A 16395-nucleotide genomic window follows, 5' to 3' on the forward strand; every position below is an offset into this window, starting at 1 on the left:
CTACATAACTTTAATATGTAATTAGTTTTAAAGCGATCTTATATCAAATTCTCCAAAAAAAATTTGTGTGTATATAGGAGCCTGTGAGACTGTCACACGTCCACAGTAGTGTTAAGAAAAAATGACGTCCATACTTAAAGGTTAAAAGTCCGATATAGCATTTGTCTACTTCCTATGTAACACTCACATAAATATTTCTGTTAATTACAGATTAGTAAAAAATATAGAGTATTTGCTAAACAAGTACCAATGATAAAAAATGTGAATGACCTTGGGTATTTAATACAGTTTATACTTGTCTTATACACAATATTATTATAATAAATTTTAAAAGATTTCAAAGTTATAAAATATTGTTTCAAAATTAAACTTTTCGTTACAGTATAGTAATCTTTTAAGATAACTAAAGGTACTAATTCTAGTGTCCTAAAAGCCTAGTGTATTGAAACTTCAATACCCTTGTACCCTATACACGAATATCAATAATTAATCATAAAGTAAACTATATAACAGACTCTATTAAAATGAAATTAACAACCTAAGTGCTCATTAAAATATTACCAATAAAATTAGTCTTTTCGATATAAAGGAATAACGTTTAGCATTTCGGGCACAAGATATCGAAAAAAATTAGAAACACCTCAATGGTCAACATTTCTTAGAGAAATGCTGTGGGGTGTCAAAATACCAGTCCTTATTTATTACCTGTCCATTGAAACGGTGGACACATTCTAGAAATCGCGACTGGATAAGATTTATAGTTGCAGGACATTAGATATTCGTCTATTTGTATTTCTGTTTGGTTGTACGTGTTATGTACAAAAACTTATATCAGCATGTAATTAGAATTTAACAAATAGCAATAATATTTTTTCGACTAGCTTCACCCACACCTTTGTGTGCCTCTACCCAAGATGAGTTAATTATATCTGATTAGACCTTAAGGATTTCTTTCTATGTAAATTGGCCAAGGTACAATATCTATATATCAACATATCGAATTGGACATGTTACAGTTTTATTGAACTAACTAACCTGACAGGCGTAATCCTGTTTTGTGAACTATCAAGCTCGTGAAGTTGAAATAGCCATAACACTGAAAATATCCAATTTTCAGCCGATAGTTATGTTTTGATTCCCTAAAAAACATCTTAAAAAAAATACAAAATTTAAAAAAAAACAGTCGAATTAATCCAGTTACTCCCGAGATTTGATCTATTTATATAGATAGATTTAGATAAAAACGCTTTCTATTAAATTTACAATAATGGTATAAAATTATGTTTATATAGGATGTAAAGAAAAGCTATGTCACCTGTTTAAGAAATTCACAAGCCTATGTTTAGTTGACAATTCAGCTTTAAACGCTTCACGCTTTACAAATGTATATATACCTACTACTATAACACAGATTAGGATTTGTTTAAAAGTACTAAGTACAGCTCAAGAACTTTTGCTGTCATTTAAAAATAATGTAATTTGCTTATTTCATTGCTTAAAAAAAAAAGAAAGGAACACTGTGTGAGCCCTTAACCTTTTTAATCCGGCCCTATCGTAAAGTTCCTTCTCTGCAAACGTCTACTGACTGTTGTCTAACTATGTCCCTACCAATTTTCAAGTTTGTACCACAAAAAATGAAGGACATTCATACAAAACTATGTGAGCCCTGAGACTTCCGTAATCCGGTCCTGTCACAAAATCCACTTATAAGGGACGTCTACTAATTATGAATTACCTCTGTGTCCAGTTTCTAGTTTGAAGCACAAAAAATTAGGAACTATTATTAATACGGTCCTGTTGCAAAGTTAGTTCTTAGTAGACGTTTACTAACTATTAACAACGTACCTGCCAAATTTCAAGCTTGTAGCATAAAAAATGAAGGACCTTCATACAAACTTTTAAGAGCTCTTAGACACCTTTAGTCCGGCTCTATCGGTAAATCCGTTATTAGTGGACATCTACTTACTATAAACTACCTCCTAGCCAATTTCATATTTACGCGTCCAGATCACAGCGTTTTTAAAATATCATGATGAGTCAATGACCTAATAAATTTATAAATATATAACAAATAAAAACTTTGACGTATTTGTAAAAAAAGTAATAATAACAATAATACGACGATACATATACACGCATATAAAAAAGTTTTATTTGTATACGTACCTTCTTTTAGTTTTAACAGATTACTATCATGTAGACTGAATGCTTGTTTGGCAAACGAGATATAATTATAATACTCTCATTTGTTCTAGTAGAATTTACCAAACCAGCTCTTACTCCACTAGCCAGACATCAACATTACTAAAAGAGGTGCACTATAGGAATGATCTAATTCGCCAAACCCAGTCACAAACTTCACAAATGGACAATTATAATTACTATACATAATGTGAACTAGTAAATATACCGAAGTTAATACAAATTATTCGTATTTAGATGAACTAGAGTAGATAGTTGAATAAATCAGATTATATCATCAATGCCGTTCGGGTTGGTGAGCTTAAAAAAAACTTGATTGATTAACTTATAAACGATAAGCAAATTAATTTATTCGATTGCAAATAACGTTTTAATATCAGCCAAGATAGAGGCCTACTTATTTTTTACGTTTGTATTAACATTGTAAGCTAATTTAAATTAACTAATAAGTAAAATTAGAGTGACAAATATAACACTTTAAATAGATAAAAATTGACAATCTTGATTCCTTCCTCTGAATAAGGTTATGTATTACATTTAAAAAATTAATAGCCTTGCTATTTTTAATAAAAAAAGGTTCTATATTTGTATTTCAGAAAATATATAGATTATCATAATCACGTTCGAAAATTAAATTAATGTTTTATGTATAGTAGACGTGTAATTTTGTGTAAATTACTGTCAGTTTTATTTAATACAGACGCGTTCATGTCTTATACGATTAGTTTTAAAACGACGTTGAAGTGATACGATAGTCACAATTATTATTGTAGCTATCGTTTCAACTAAATTGTGACATCCAATCACGACTCACTTTGGCCAACCAGCAGAATTTACTCAATTATTTTGAATCAGATCGACGCATTCAATTTATGTCAACTACGCATGTGGTCTGATACGAGCGTCAAATAATTTTCACTAACATAACGCAGCCTACATTTTGTTTGTTTATTTTTTATTAAAGAAAAATTAACGACATTTTTTTATTTTAATAAAGGAAACGAGGCTTTATTTAAAGTTAGCTTCGGAAATGTTATTAAAATTTTTAGCTTTTCCAAGAGTCTACGTATTAGTCAACAACAGCGCATTTGATAGTAAGACCTATTTTAAGTCCATCGCTTTAACTAACTTTACTAAATCATTCTTTACTGTCACGGCGACAGTTTTAAGAGGAATCAGTTTTAGTTACCAATTTTATAATACACATACATATATGGTAATAAATAATACATTTTACAAACGATTACTACATAGATTTGACGTTTGGCGGACAAACAAATAAAACATTTAAAATAATAAACAAAACAAACTTTTTGTTAATCGACGATCACACAATTAATTGATCAAGCTTTTTATGTGTAGCTTGAATTTTCTAAGTTATTCATAATGTATAAGCCTGCGCATTATATTTTGCATTTAAAAATAATTTAAGTGAAACCTTACGTACGAGTGAATCCCTCCGGATTTATCATTCATTATCTGGATTGAAATTATGTAAGAAAAAGCAACAACAACAAAAGATGTATTACAGCACGCAGGAATTTCGACGCAATACGAATCTGTTTATAAATTATTTTTATAGTCCTCGAAAACAAGTCCTTGAACAATGATGAATGAACACTTATTACAATGTCTGACTTCATTGCTCAAGTGGTAACGGCGGGTACTGGCGAGTTCAGGCGCCGCTTGAACAGGTGATAAAATTATTAATTGTAATTATTACAAATGTTTAAATGTAATACCTGATTAATGGTTTTCTGATAATATGGCGGGTTAACTATAGTTGTTCTGTTACGTTCTGTTTAGATTTTTGTGATCGATAAACTTAACAAATAAAAACAAATAAACTGATACAAATAAATGCATACTAATGTTATACAACTGAAAATTTGTTTGTTCATTTGTTTCTTTAAACGCGCTAATTTCTTTAGCTGATGGTTTGAACTGAAAAATTATTTTTGTGTTAGATAGCCCATTGACCGAGAAAGTCTAGAGGCTATTGTTCTTCCTCAAATAAATGCGTGTGAAACCGCGGAGCACAGCTAATAGTTAATATATTAATAATAATTGCAAGATCTAGAAATTTAGTCTAATGTCTAAATCTGTTTATCGTGAGCGATTGTTATAATTATAAGTTATTACGACGCCTTAGCGCAGCGATCACAGCACTGGCCGTTGCGCTGGCGGTCGCGGGTTCGATCCCCGCTCATGACAGTAATTTGAATTGGCTATATAGATGTTTGACGTGGTCTGGACGTTTGTAGTTGTCTATTGCGTGTGTTTCCGGACCCCCGACATAGGAAAAAATCCTACTGGGGCCGTTAAGTGTGTAGTGTTTATTATTAATTGTAATTTAAGTGCTTAATTCACGTGATATCAAGTCACCATCATAACATTTCGATACTGATCACCATCATCTATTCACATTCATAGTCTGTAAGTCACGCATGCGATGCGTGCTTTTTTTTAAGATGAATAACTTATGTCCAAACGATAGGCTTATTTTTTTTTATATAACTAGGTCGGCAAACACACGGCATCGCAAGCGCGTTGCCGACCCAATCCTCAATCCCCCCAGGAGCTCTGGTCACCTTACTCACCAACAGGAACACAATACTGCATGAAAACAGTATTATTTTGCTGTGATCTTCTGTAAGGTCGAGGTACCACCCCAGTTGGGCTGCTCAAAATTAGTAGTTAATCTTATTAAAAGGAAGATGACGAAAAAGGGCAGTAGTTATTTCTGCCTGTCTTCTCATTAAACAGTTAAACAATACGCTTCAGCCTGGAATTTCCCAGTGCTGGGCGCAGGCCTCTTTCCCCATGTAGGAGAAGGATCAGAGCATAATCGACCACGTTGCTCCAATGTGGGTTGTAAACAATATTGATCTTTTATTCAGGTCCCAATCTCGCCTAGAGAGTTAACGAGTAATATTTACATTTTCTTACTTAACCACCTGTATTTGAGAATCTAAGCGCGCAGTAAGCAATTTGAAATTTGTCATTGAAATTGTATTTATTGAAACAATAAAAAAACTTTGCGACGATATTGCCTGTTAAAATGCTCATAAAAAAATTACGTTTACCTTTCGTACATATCGTAATAAGCGTCGCTGTATCACTATCATAAAATGTATACCTACAGTGAGTTAGAAGAAATATTAACAATCGAAATAACAACATTACGTGATACTTAGGTAAAAAGTAAATTCTTGTATAAATTAATCTGAAGTTAAAAATAGGTGTCTCAAATTCTATTTTAAAAAACATCCATTATGTTCCTTCGGTGCTTTAAATTAAAGTTCAAAAGCTATCTGTACAGTTATTCTTCATATGTACCTTACGGTTCTCTACAGGATAAAACTGACCTAAAATAATAAGTAGTAGGTAGTGTTAATTTCGTAAGCCGTAGTATAAACAAAGGAGTTATTCTCTATTGAGCTGATTTCCCATAAGCTTCTTAGGCATTTATGCTTTACATGCTTCTAATAGTACAATATTATTTTAAACAAACTATTTTATAGGATTTTTTTTATTTTTTTATTTTTCTGGACCTTGGAGTAGCTGTGCTAAATTTTTTTTAAATGAGATAACTCCTCGCCTTATTGCCTCCACTGGTGACAAGAGGGCTGGTGCATTTTTTGCCCAGATAATCGGCATAGCGATTCAACGGGGAAATGCTGCTAGCATTCTTGGCACAATTCCACGCGGACATGATTTATAATGAAACTATCTGTAAATATTTAGTTCTTAAGTTGTGAATTGTAAATATGTATAATGTTTAATAAACTATTTTTTATAGCATAACGTTATTTTACTTACAAAGTTAAGCTGACGTAGTAACTATTTAGTAATCTGTGGTTTAACCGAGACAAAACACCGCTATTATTATAGAATTTAGTTAGTGTCTAAACTAATATAGGGACATTCATAATATCATGAATACTTATAACTGTGATGAAGATCCTAAGATATATTCAAGTAAACAAACCATTCAATTTAACTTTATCAATAAACACTGATTTTTTATTATTATATAGTTTGATGTAGGGACAATTATGTTTAGATGGCGAATGCTAGCGCGACCCCATCTCGCCCCACCCAGGCGGATGACTGCTAACACGTGGTGGTTTTTAGTCAGTAGGAGTCTGACATAACCCTCTGGCGCCCCCGCGCTGGAGGGTATCCATGATGGATTTTCCCCACGTAAAAAAAAGGGACAATTATGTTTAAAAAAAAGTAGCTAACGCTTATTATGATAAAGAGGTGCGGATTTAGTGACGCTGTATTTTATGCAAGGTATTACCAATTTTAAATTAAAATACTTTTTTTAAAGAGTAATTGCGAAGGTTCTTGCAGATTCTTCTTTGCAGAATCTACTTTCAAAATTGGTGGTAGATTCACTTTTGATCATAATAAATAATTTATTATGTAACTGACGATTCGAAAAGGTGCTTTTGAAGGCTATCTGAATGAAGTTATTTGTGATGTGGATTTGATTTTCTGTAATTCAAAATATAAACGGAAACATTCCCATTCAGAGTACTAGTATTACACTATTTATTATTCTCAGAAATACAAAACTAAAATTCCCTAATAATGTATTATACGTCATTCAACGACAATCAATTAGCTTTAAAAAAATACCTTAGTCATTTCTTTTAGTTACTTTATACAAACCGAGCGTTTGTAATAGTTTCTTGTTTCATCAATATGATGCAATGGTAAAGGCAATCTAAAATACAATGCGAGTATATAACTTTACTAAGCTTAATTTGTAAAATTACGTGATTTTGAGTAAATAACAAAAACAAAAATGATTATGTCTATGTAATATACTCTTGACGCTGCTTTGGCGCAACGGTAATGGATTGTACCTGTCGCGCTGGAGGTTGCGAGTTCGATCCCCGCACATGACAAACATTTGTATTGACCATACAAGTGTTTGCCATGGTCTGCGCTTACATTGCATATATTTATTTTATATTTTATATTTAGTATTAGCATTGCACCCGTGCGGAGCCGGGTTGCTAGTATAATATATTATAATATGTATAAGTTATTTTTTCATAAGCTTCTAATAAAGTGATAAATCATTCAAAATTGCTATGAAAATTTTGAATTAAATTGACATTTAACTAAATAGACTATATATTCATATTTTATATATAATAGACATATTTTATATATTAAAGACATATTTTATACGGTTACCATACAAACGGGTCTAATCTTAATGTATCCGTTGTCCATTATTGTTTCGATGAATTATATTTGCGGATCTTGTTTTGTTCATATTAATATACATGTTTAAATAAATAAATAAACCATCATCATCATCTGAGGCATTACAGCCGCGGGTGGGCCTTAGCCTGGTCCAGCAAAGCTCTCCAGTCCGATCTGTTAGAGGCTTTCCTTCTCCAACTTGTTATTCCCAAGGTCTTGATGTCTTGTTCGACGCCGTCCAACCATCTGAGCTTGGGCCTTCCTCGACTTCTGCGGCCCTTCGGTCGGCCTTCTAAAAGGCGCTTGGGTACTCTGGCCTCGTCCATTCGCAATACGTGCCCTGCCCAACGCAGGCGCCCAATCTTTATGGTCTTAATTATATTTGGCTCATCGTACATTTGGTATAGCTCGTGGTTATAACGCGTTCGCCATCTCTCATTTTCCATCACAGCTCCGAAAATGCGTCTTAGTATTTTCCGCTCAAATACCAACAAGGAATTTTCGTCTTTTTTGCTCAGCACCCAACATTCGGAACCGTAGGTGAGTATGGGCCTTAGTAAGGTTTTGTACAAGAGAAGTTTTATGCTTCTTGAAAGGAGCTTCGAACGTAAGTATCTTAGTAGTCCGAAGTAGCACTTGTTAGCCGCCATTATTCTTCTACTTATTTCTGAAGACACATCGTTGTTATCGGTTACCAAGGATCCCAGGTATACGAAATGATTGACGCTAGCGAAGGTGTTATTGCCAATATTAACTCCTTGTAGTAGGGTTTGATGGTCTTTTGACGCTTTCAGGTACTTAGTCTTAGCCATGTTAATTTGAAGACCAGCCTCCACAGCTGATTTTTCAAGAGAAAAATAAATAAACGCTTTATACTAAACAGAAAAACACATTTTTTTCTATTTCGGGGGACCGGAAAAATACACAATACACAAGCACAAACGCCCACACCACGACAAACATCTATATGGTCAATACTTAATGTCTGTCGTGAGCGGGAATCCTGTACCGAAATTATTATTTTTGACCAAAATACGTATTTTGCATAGTTTAAAAGAAGAAGAGTTTAAGTTTTAATAAAAAAAAAAAAAAAAAAAAAAATTGATATTATAAATGCGAAAGTTAAATAGGTTATACGCAAAAAAACTATTGAAATGACTTTATTGAAAGCTTGATACTTATCAGACCCTATTTTATAGAAATAAAAATATATCGAATAATTATAAAATATACACAGTCCTAGTCTACTTTAAGATCATTTCGTCAAATGACAAGTTTGGGTAGCGTTGAATATTCAACAATTTTGATTGAAGAGTAAATTTATAATTAATTATATACTAATTGTATATATATGCTAATCGAGACTATATATTTTATTTTAAAATAAACATAAATTTAAAGAATGCTCTAATTTTAAGTAATTTACTGTCGGTAATGTTTCGTCTTTATGCATATAGTGATTTTAATAATCTTTGAAATTACTCATTTAATCATGCCTATAAGCACGCTTATACGACCAGATGTCTCCTTCTTAATTACGGCAAGCATTTGTAGATATAAGCTTTTAATGTCGCGAAAATATTACGAAAACGTTTCTAATAAAAAAACTTACGTCCAATGAAGTGTAATTATGTAAGTCACTTAATTCTTTTAGATACATAAATATGTTTAAATAAATATTCTATTAACGTAAAAAACTTTGTTATGAAAAATTAAATAAAAAAGTTTTAAATTACGAGCAGTGGCTTCTTAGATGTTTGAACGATACCTTTTATTCATTATAAAAGTATAACAAAATAGAATTTATCCCTATACATAAAGGTAAAATAATTATATTTATTATAGCTTAAATATTTAATAGTTACTGTTTCATGCTAAGCTCTCGTCTAGCTGTTCAAATATTAACATAAAACGATTCAATCACGTAACATAAAAAAAAGTTACACAAATCGTACATTTAAAATACCGTTTTAAAATAACTGTTAATTCAATTAATTTTCCGATGTTACATAAAAACTCAATAGTTTGATTTTAAATTGTTTTTAAAAGCGAGATTATGTGTTTTTAATTTAAAAGATGTGTTGGGAGTTTAAGCGCCATGGGTGGCACTACGTCTAATCGATTTAGGTCATTTTTATATTATTTATCCATATACAGACATATCAAAATAGATGCTACGATATTGAGTGTCAGTATGAGATCAATATTAACATTAAATATTTGATTTGACACTTTATAGCGTAAATATTTATATGTTGCCTTTTAAGGTAATAAAAATATTTCCGCGACAATATATCAACTGAACTAATTGTATATAATAAATAAATGAGTCTAAAATGAAACCGTTTCGCCTACGTCTTTATAAATATACCTATATGTGAAAATATATAGCAAATTTATTCTATTAGATGGTGGTTTAAGGCAAAGGTCACATCAATGAGCTGTTGTGATAACGGTTGTGGGTTCGATCTTATCTCATAACAAATACATATTTGTATAGATCATTTATATTGGTCTGGGGTTTGGTATTTGTGTTTTTTTTCTACAACTAGGTTGACAAACAAGCATACGACTTACTAATTGTAAGCGATTACCGTAGCACATAGACGCCTTAAACATCAAAATCATCTCAAGCATGTTCACCTTACCCCAGAAACACAACATTGCTTGAAAGCAGTATTATTTAGCTGTGATATGTACTCGAGGTACTTCCCCAGTCAGGCTGCTCCACATTTTGCTTAGGATATTTCCTGCTGTGCCCTACCTCAGTATAATATTATGTGAGTTCCTGGACACCAACAAAATATTTAATCCATTTATTTGTTTTACATAATGGGTTACCGTTAATCATCTACGCCATAACATTAAAATATTGTTATATCTTATGCCGATAACTAAAATGTTATCTAGAAGATATAATACAAAATTAAAATAAAAAAAACATTGTTATTGACCTGAAAGAAAGTAGGTATATAACCCTAACGACATGTTAATAATGATCAGATGTCTACTGTCCTATAATGAGAAGAGTTTATGTTTGATCCACCTAACTACTACTGTTACTAGCGCATGATTTTCCTACTAAGAGAACCACGATCGCTATCTTATTGTTATGATTATAATCGTACCTGTGGTGGAGCATCGGACTGATGCACAGTGGTAAGACTCAGTTGAACAGAGCAGAAACAAATCATATTTTTTCTAAATACACATACATACACCGAGCTGGAATCGAACACACAATCGTTGGGGTTAAAAAAAATTAAGTCTTCACTAAACCAGAACGATCAATTCTTTGTTACACAGTATAACCTATAACACAAACAATCCATAACATTTACAAAACTAGGAAGAGTGAAGATATTGAGTGAAATGCTATGAGAAATAATAAGCGAGGCGTGTGAACAAGTCGTCACGATTAACTCAAGGCACACGATCGCGATGTGGTGGGTGACCATTTGTATCTATTGTCTAATAAATGCTAGAACAAAATTTGTTAAATTTATGGTTACACTAGCTATGCCCCGCTATTTCGCCCACGTTAATTTGAGGAAAAAACATACCAAAAATATTTTATATAGTTTTCAGCATTTCTCGGTAAATGAACAATCCAACACAAAAATAATTCTTCAATTCGAACAAGCAGTTCTCAAAACAACCTTCAGTTTTATAATATTAGTCTAGATATTTCAAGTACAAAATTTTACACGTGACGTAGCTATTGTTAAATAATTTTACAAACGACAGTGCTATTAGAATTATTAATTTTTTTGTTTATAAATGCGACTATATTATGCTTTATAATACTTTTTTAACCAACTTCAATATATTTTGTATGTTCGGTAATAACTTCGTCGTTTATGAACCGATTTTGATAATTCTTTTTCTGTTGGAAAGACGATATCCCATGTGTAGTACCATAATAAGGAAACCAGGATCTGATGATCGAATCCCAGAGAAATCGAGGGAAACCCTCGAAAAATGTAGTGACTAGTTGTCACGTTTGTTAATTTTTTTCGTCTACTTACGTCGTAGTACTTGTCGATGTAATTGAAGTCGGTTTTTTCGTTTGCAAGCAAACACAATTATTCGGTTAGGAATACACCTCTATTACTATAGAGTACAGACAGATGTATAGAGTGGTGACCTACATCGAGTGAAATGTTTGACTATTTGATTATTGTTATTGTAAAAAGACGTACATTTCGAAAAAAAAAAAAAATATTAAATAGTTTTGTAATTTTTGATAGCTTAAAGCACTACTTAAAATATACTATTATTGGTGACTGACACGACACAACACACGATTTTTTTTTGCGTATTTGATCACATTATTTTGTTAAATATTTTACCACTATTTTTACTAACAAAAGTATTCAATAAATCAACGTCAGCATACCTCGTGTCGAATTTCTTATACGAATTATAAAACAACTTCTGTCTTAAATGAAATGCTAACGAGTTTGGTCTAAAAAATTTGAATGTGGTAAATTAACGAGTGGTCGGTCAACGTCTTGTCAACTTCGCGTACACCAAGGTCGTATTCATAAAGATGAGATTCGTCGTTTTGCATAGATTTTGCATGTTAAATTTTTTATTGTTGAATAGAGACAGGCCTATACATTATTTTGCTTTTAATGTCTTGAGACGTTTAGATATTTCAATTTATAAGAGGTTTTATCAATAATAGCCAGCTTTCTTCTTGTTTCGAAAATGCAAAGAAACATTAATATTTTGGGATTAACATATTTCACTTAGCTTAGGCTTAATTTAAACCAGTAACACTTTGTATAAACAGAAGTTGATATAAATTTATGAGGACAAGACTAACAACTTACAGGATATTAAGATGTGTTTATTTTCTATTTTATTATTATTTGTAATTTATATATCTTTTTAAGTCTATCATGTGAATTATTTTTAAATATTTTTTTAACTTCTTATTTATAATTAATTGTTTGTATTACAAAATTATATACAAAACTCATCATTGATGTCTACTACTTGGTACATAAGCTCTTTAAGACAAAAATATTACCCTTATAATATTGATAAGTTTTTAATACCTGGTCCATACAAACAAAATTTAGTTAATTTATACTTAAGTTAAAAAAGCACACCAAAAACACGAATATAAATTTAATAATTATGTGAGCAAAAAATATGTAACTCGTGCAAATTCACGATAAAATTTCGATTGCACGCTTTAAATCAATATTCGGGTTTTTCACACCGTAACACATTAGTTTAACACTTTTTGTGTAATTTCTAGAAATATATTATTTTATAGCGTTTTTTGTACCGTAATTGCGTGTACTTCTGTTCGATTAGGTATATATAATTAAAGGAAGTTAAAAAGTTAGTTATAAGTAAATTAAAAAACAATTACAAAAACAACTAATTTATGTCGAAAATAATACGTAATCATAATTTTTTTTTTAAGGAAAAACATATAGTTTTTCACACAGTTTTACTTTTTTCTACCTACCGTTCCGTTTACCGTTTTTTCTATCTACCGTTTGGTATTATTAGGTACCAGCAATTTATGCGATCGTTCTGACAGCGTCACTATTCTACTTACCTCCAGATGGAATTTCATTTTGTATACATTTGTTGCGTTTAGCTATAAAAACATATAATTAATGTCCATGCTATAATTAAACTTCTATTTGAAGACATGTTTATAAATCAAGTAGTTGCTTCCAGCGTTCGCGTGATAATCTATAATAAACATTTAAATTAATCGCCGATATCGCTTTCTTTACACCAATCGTAATCATATTCTGAAATAAAATGTAAATCGCAATTAACACAATATATAATTTTTTCAATTTTGATAACTTCCTTGTAACCAAACAGATATTTTTGAAATAACTTTGTAACAATTCTTCTGTGGTAAGCGTTTTGAATTAATATAGTTATTTAAAATTCATTAGGAGTGTTAAACGAATTTCAAGTTTAACCTCAATACGCCTACAAACATTGTATGACGAATCGTCTGTCTTTTGCAGCGAGTGTTGTTAAGGTAAAACTTGAATAGACTTTAATATTGCCTACTTTGTTTAACTTTTCTTCGTTCCGAGTTGGAAAAGGATATAATAGACGACAAGCACATTTACATGTGCGTTGTTAATGTCTCTATAACTTCTAGAGTCACGTTTTATAGTCCATGACTTTTAATCAAAAATTAAGCTCATTAATTTAAAGTAGGGGTTTCTAGTAAACGACCAGTAGAAGAACATACGAATAGCAAATTTTCAAGCAAAGACAGAAGCCATTTCCTCTGTTTTACAATATTAGCATAGATAAATTGTGTGATACACGCTTTCATTAGCCTATAGTATATAAGCCGTACATTCAAAAATGTCTGTACGTACCGAGTATTTGTGTTACATTGTTTGTAATTTCTGAACTGTTAAACCAAAGACTACGTTACATTTACTGGATGATGTTTAAAATATTTCCTTTGTAATGTAAAAACAAAAGAATAATCAGTTCCATGATGATGAACAGGTGATGAAAGATAGACAGATCTATTACAGTTTTGTTATTAGGATAGACTGAAATATGACGACTCGTTGGTAAAGTTTTATAGCTTTTTCTATATTTTGTCTAAACCTGGAAAAATTGGAGTTCTTCCTTCCGTACTTCAATGTTTAGCTTTATTTACGTATCTGTATAACTATAATAAATTAAACACAAATTTTCAACAAAAGAGGATACACTGAACAGAAAATTTACGATTATAGTATAACAGTTAACGCTCCAGGCGCCTGGCGGTTAATCTATATAGAGAAGAGGTCAGTAAAACGAAATGAATTCCGTGCAAGGTTAATTATAGTCCAGGTTCCCTGAGCGTAACGACTCAGATACATGCAGGACCTCAGAGCAAATAGCGTAGCTGATTGACGCGATGCACCATCTATGTTTGAACTATTTTTAGCCATCTCGAAAAATATAGGAGGTACTCGATTCGCTTGTATTTTTGAATATTTTTCAACTGAGGATTTAGTGTTTTATTAATCAATAGGTTAATAAAACACTAAATCCTCATTATTTTGTTATATGAGATAAGGGAAAAACTATGGGTTAAGTAATCATGGGTTCGATATTTTCATGTCAAAATTAATAATATCAAATTCTTTGAGGTCGGCTATTATAATATTACTATCAAGCTTAAAGACTTCATTAACTATGCTTTTTTATATTGAAGACGTTTCTGATTCCACAGACTTGCTAAGCCTTATTAAGAGTTGGTGCATATGTATGTGCATGCATGTGTATATTAATTTTTTCCAGGGGCAGAATTTCTTATGATTTTCTTTTTATCTGAGTGAGAGATTAATTTGTAATTATTTGGCACTTGAAAAGTCAGCGATAAAATCCAGTTCCTGTCCGCAGCCCTTAGCCCTTCCACCTCATAATATTTTTTGTTTTTCTCTATTGAGCTTTGAACATAATTTTATGAGTAGTAGAATTTTAATTGTCATAATAATATGATAATTAAAAAAAATAACTAAAAAAATAGTAATAAATAGACAGTTAACGTTTTTTTTTTTACCTACCCATATTCGGTCTGTGTATTTTAAAGCCAGCAGTTGGATAGTTATCCCGCCATCGGTCGGCCTTTTAAGTTCCAAGGTGGTAGTGGAACTGTGTTATCCCTAGTCGCCTCTTACGACACCCACGGGAAGAGTGGCTATGTTCTTTGCTGCCGTAGCCATACAGTCTAAATAATTAAGAATATATTATGTTTTAAAACAGTTCTTAATAGTTTTATGTGTTATAATACAAATGGATTTTACAAATCAAAAGTCTTTGAAAAAAATATTTATATCAAATATTTGATAATTAATGTTACTAGATAGATAATACTGTGTTTCTAACTTTGTAACACAGTATAATAAAAACTATAACATTATGTAACAAGGTCTTTATATGGAACAGTTTGACACCATTAGAATTAGTAGCGACGGTGAATGACGTGTGTAATAACCATGAAACCACCATGCTGTCTAAATATATATATAGTGTTTACACAAAAAATTTCAAATATTTTGTACTTTGTCACTTGAAAAACGTGTTTAATATTAGTTAACGCAACAATTAGTACTAACTGCGTCGAACTTAAAACTGCTGAGCTTAAACTTGACTTTTTATTGTATTTTTAATATTTATTTCCTTTAAAGTAAACTAATATGTATAAATAATTGTTAAAAATTTTAACTTTATACTATAAGCAAAATTTAGTTTCAAAAGTAAACTTTAATAATTTTGCAAATTACCTCTTAAATTGTTTTGTGATTATTCTAATTAAAAGAAAAAAAAATTTGGATGTGACATTTTCGCGCACGCATTTCTTACTATATAAGGTGAGTGTCACATGTTACAGTGTCTTATATAAATAATACAGTTTGTTCTTATTTATTTCCTTTGTCCAGATAATGGAAAAAAGATAATCTTCTTGGTATTTTAGTTCTGGCCATTAAACTTATTAAGGACTTTGTTTATATTTATCTACCATAAAAAGGACATCCTCTGTTTTTTTTTTTTTTCTTTTGGGCAAATTCCTAATAAATTAGCCAACATGACATATAAGTGATACAATTAACGGAATAAATATTATTGTTCTAAAATTAACGGGTACAAGTTTTACTAATATTTAAGTAAATAACACTTAAAAATAGTTTATTACTTAATAAATTAATATGACTTTCTTATTTCAAGTCAAATACTATATTTTGTTTTAATGTAATATAGTAAAATTTGTCATATAATATTTTAGATTAATATAACATAAAATCTTCTTACTTTTTCTTTAAGTTTCATTATCACATATAATAACGCTAAACGACAAATCACATCATATAAAGATAATTAATCAATGCATACATAACGCGAAAATACAGCGTAGTGATTTGTTACCATTTAAAATCGAAGTAACAAAGAAACAGTAGCTCTCTGTTG

The 16395-nt window shown here is 31.0% G+C and overlaps 1 protein-coding gene and 1 long non-coding RNA gene across 2 annotated transcripts in view; one reads left to right on the plus strand and one right to left on the minus strand.

Moving 5' to 3' along the window:
- LOC123661858 (ADAMTS-like protein 2) overlaps positions 1-16395 on the plus strand; it is a 92723-nt gene that overhangs the window by 40191 nt on the left and 36137 nt on the right. The window lies entirely within an intron of this gene.
- On the minus strand, positions 1138-7700 carry LOC123661903. Its single transcript, XR_006744405.1, has 3 exons — positions 7531-7700; positions 1963-1965; positions 1138-1150 (listed from the first exon to the last, which is right to left on the minus strand). It is a non-coding gene; the product is annotated as an uncharacterized LOC123661903 (long non-coding RNA).

This window comes from Melitaea cinxia, chromosome 17 (assembly GCF_905220565.1).
Source record: "Melitaea cinxia chromosome 17, ilMelCinx1.1, whole genome shotgun sequence".
NCBI classification, from domain to species: Eukaryota; Metazoa; Arthropoda; class Insecta; order Lepidoptera; family Nymphalidae; genus Melitaea; species Melitaea cinxia.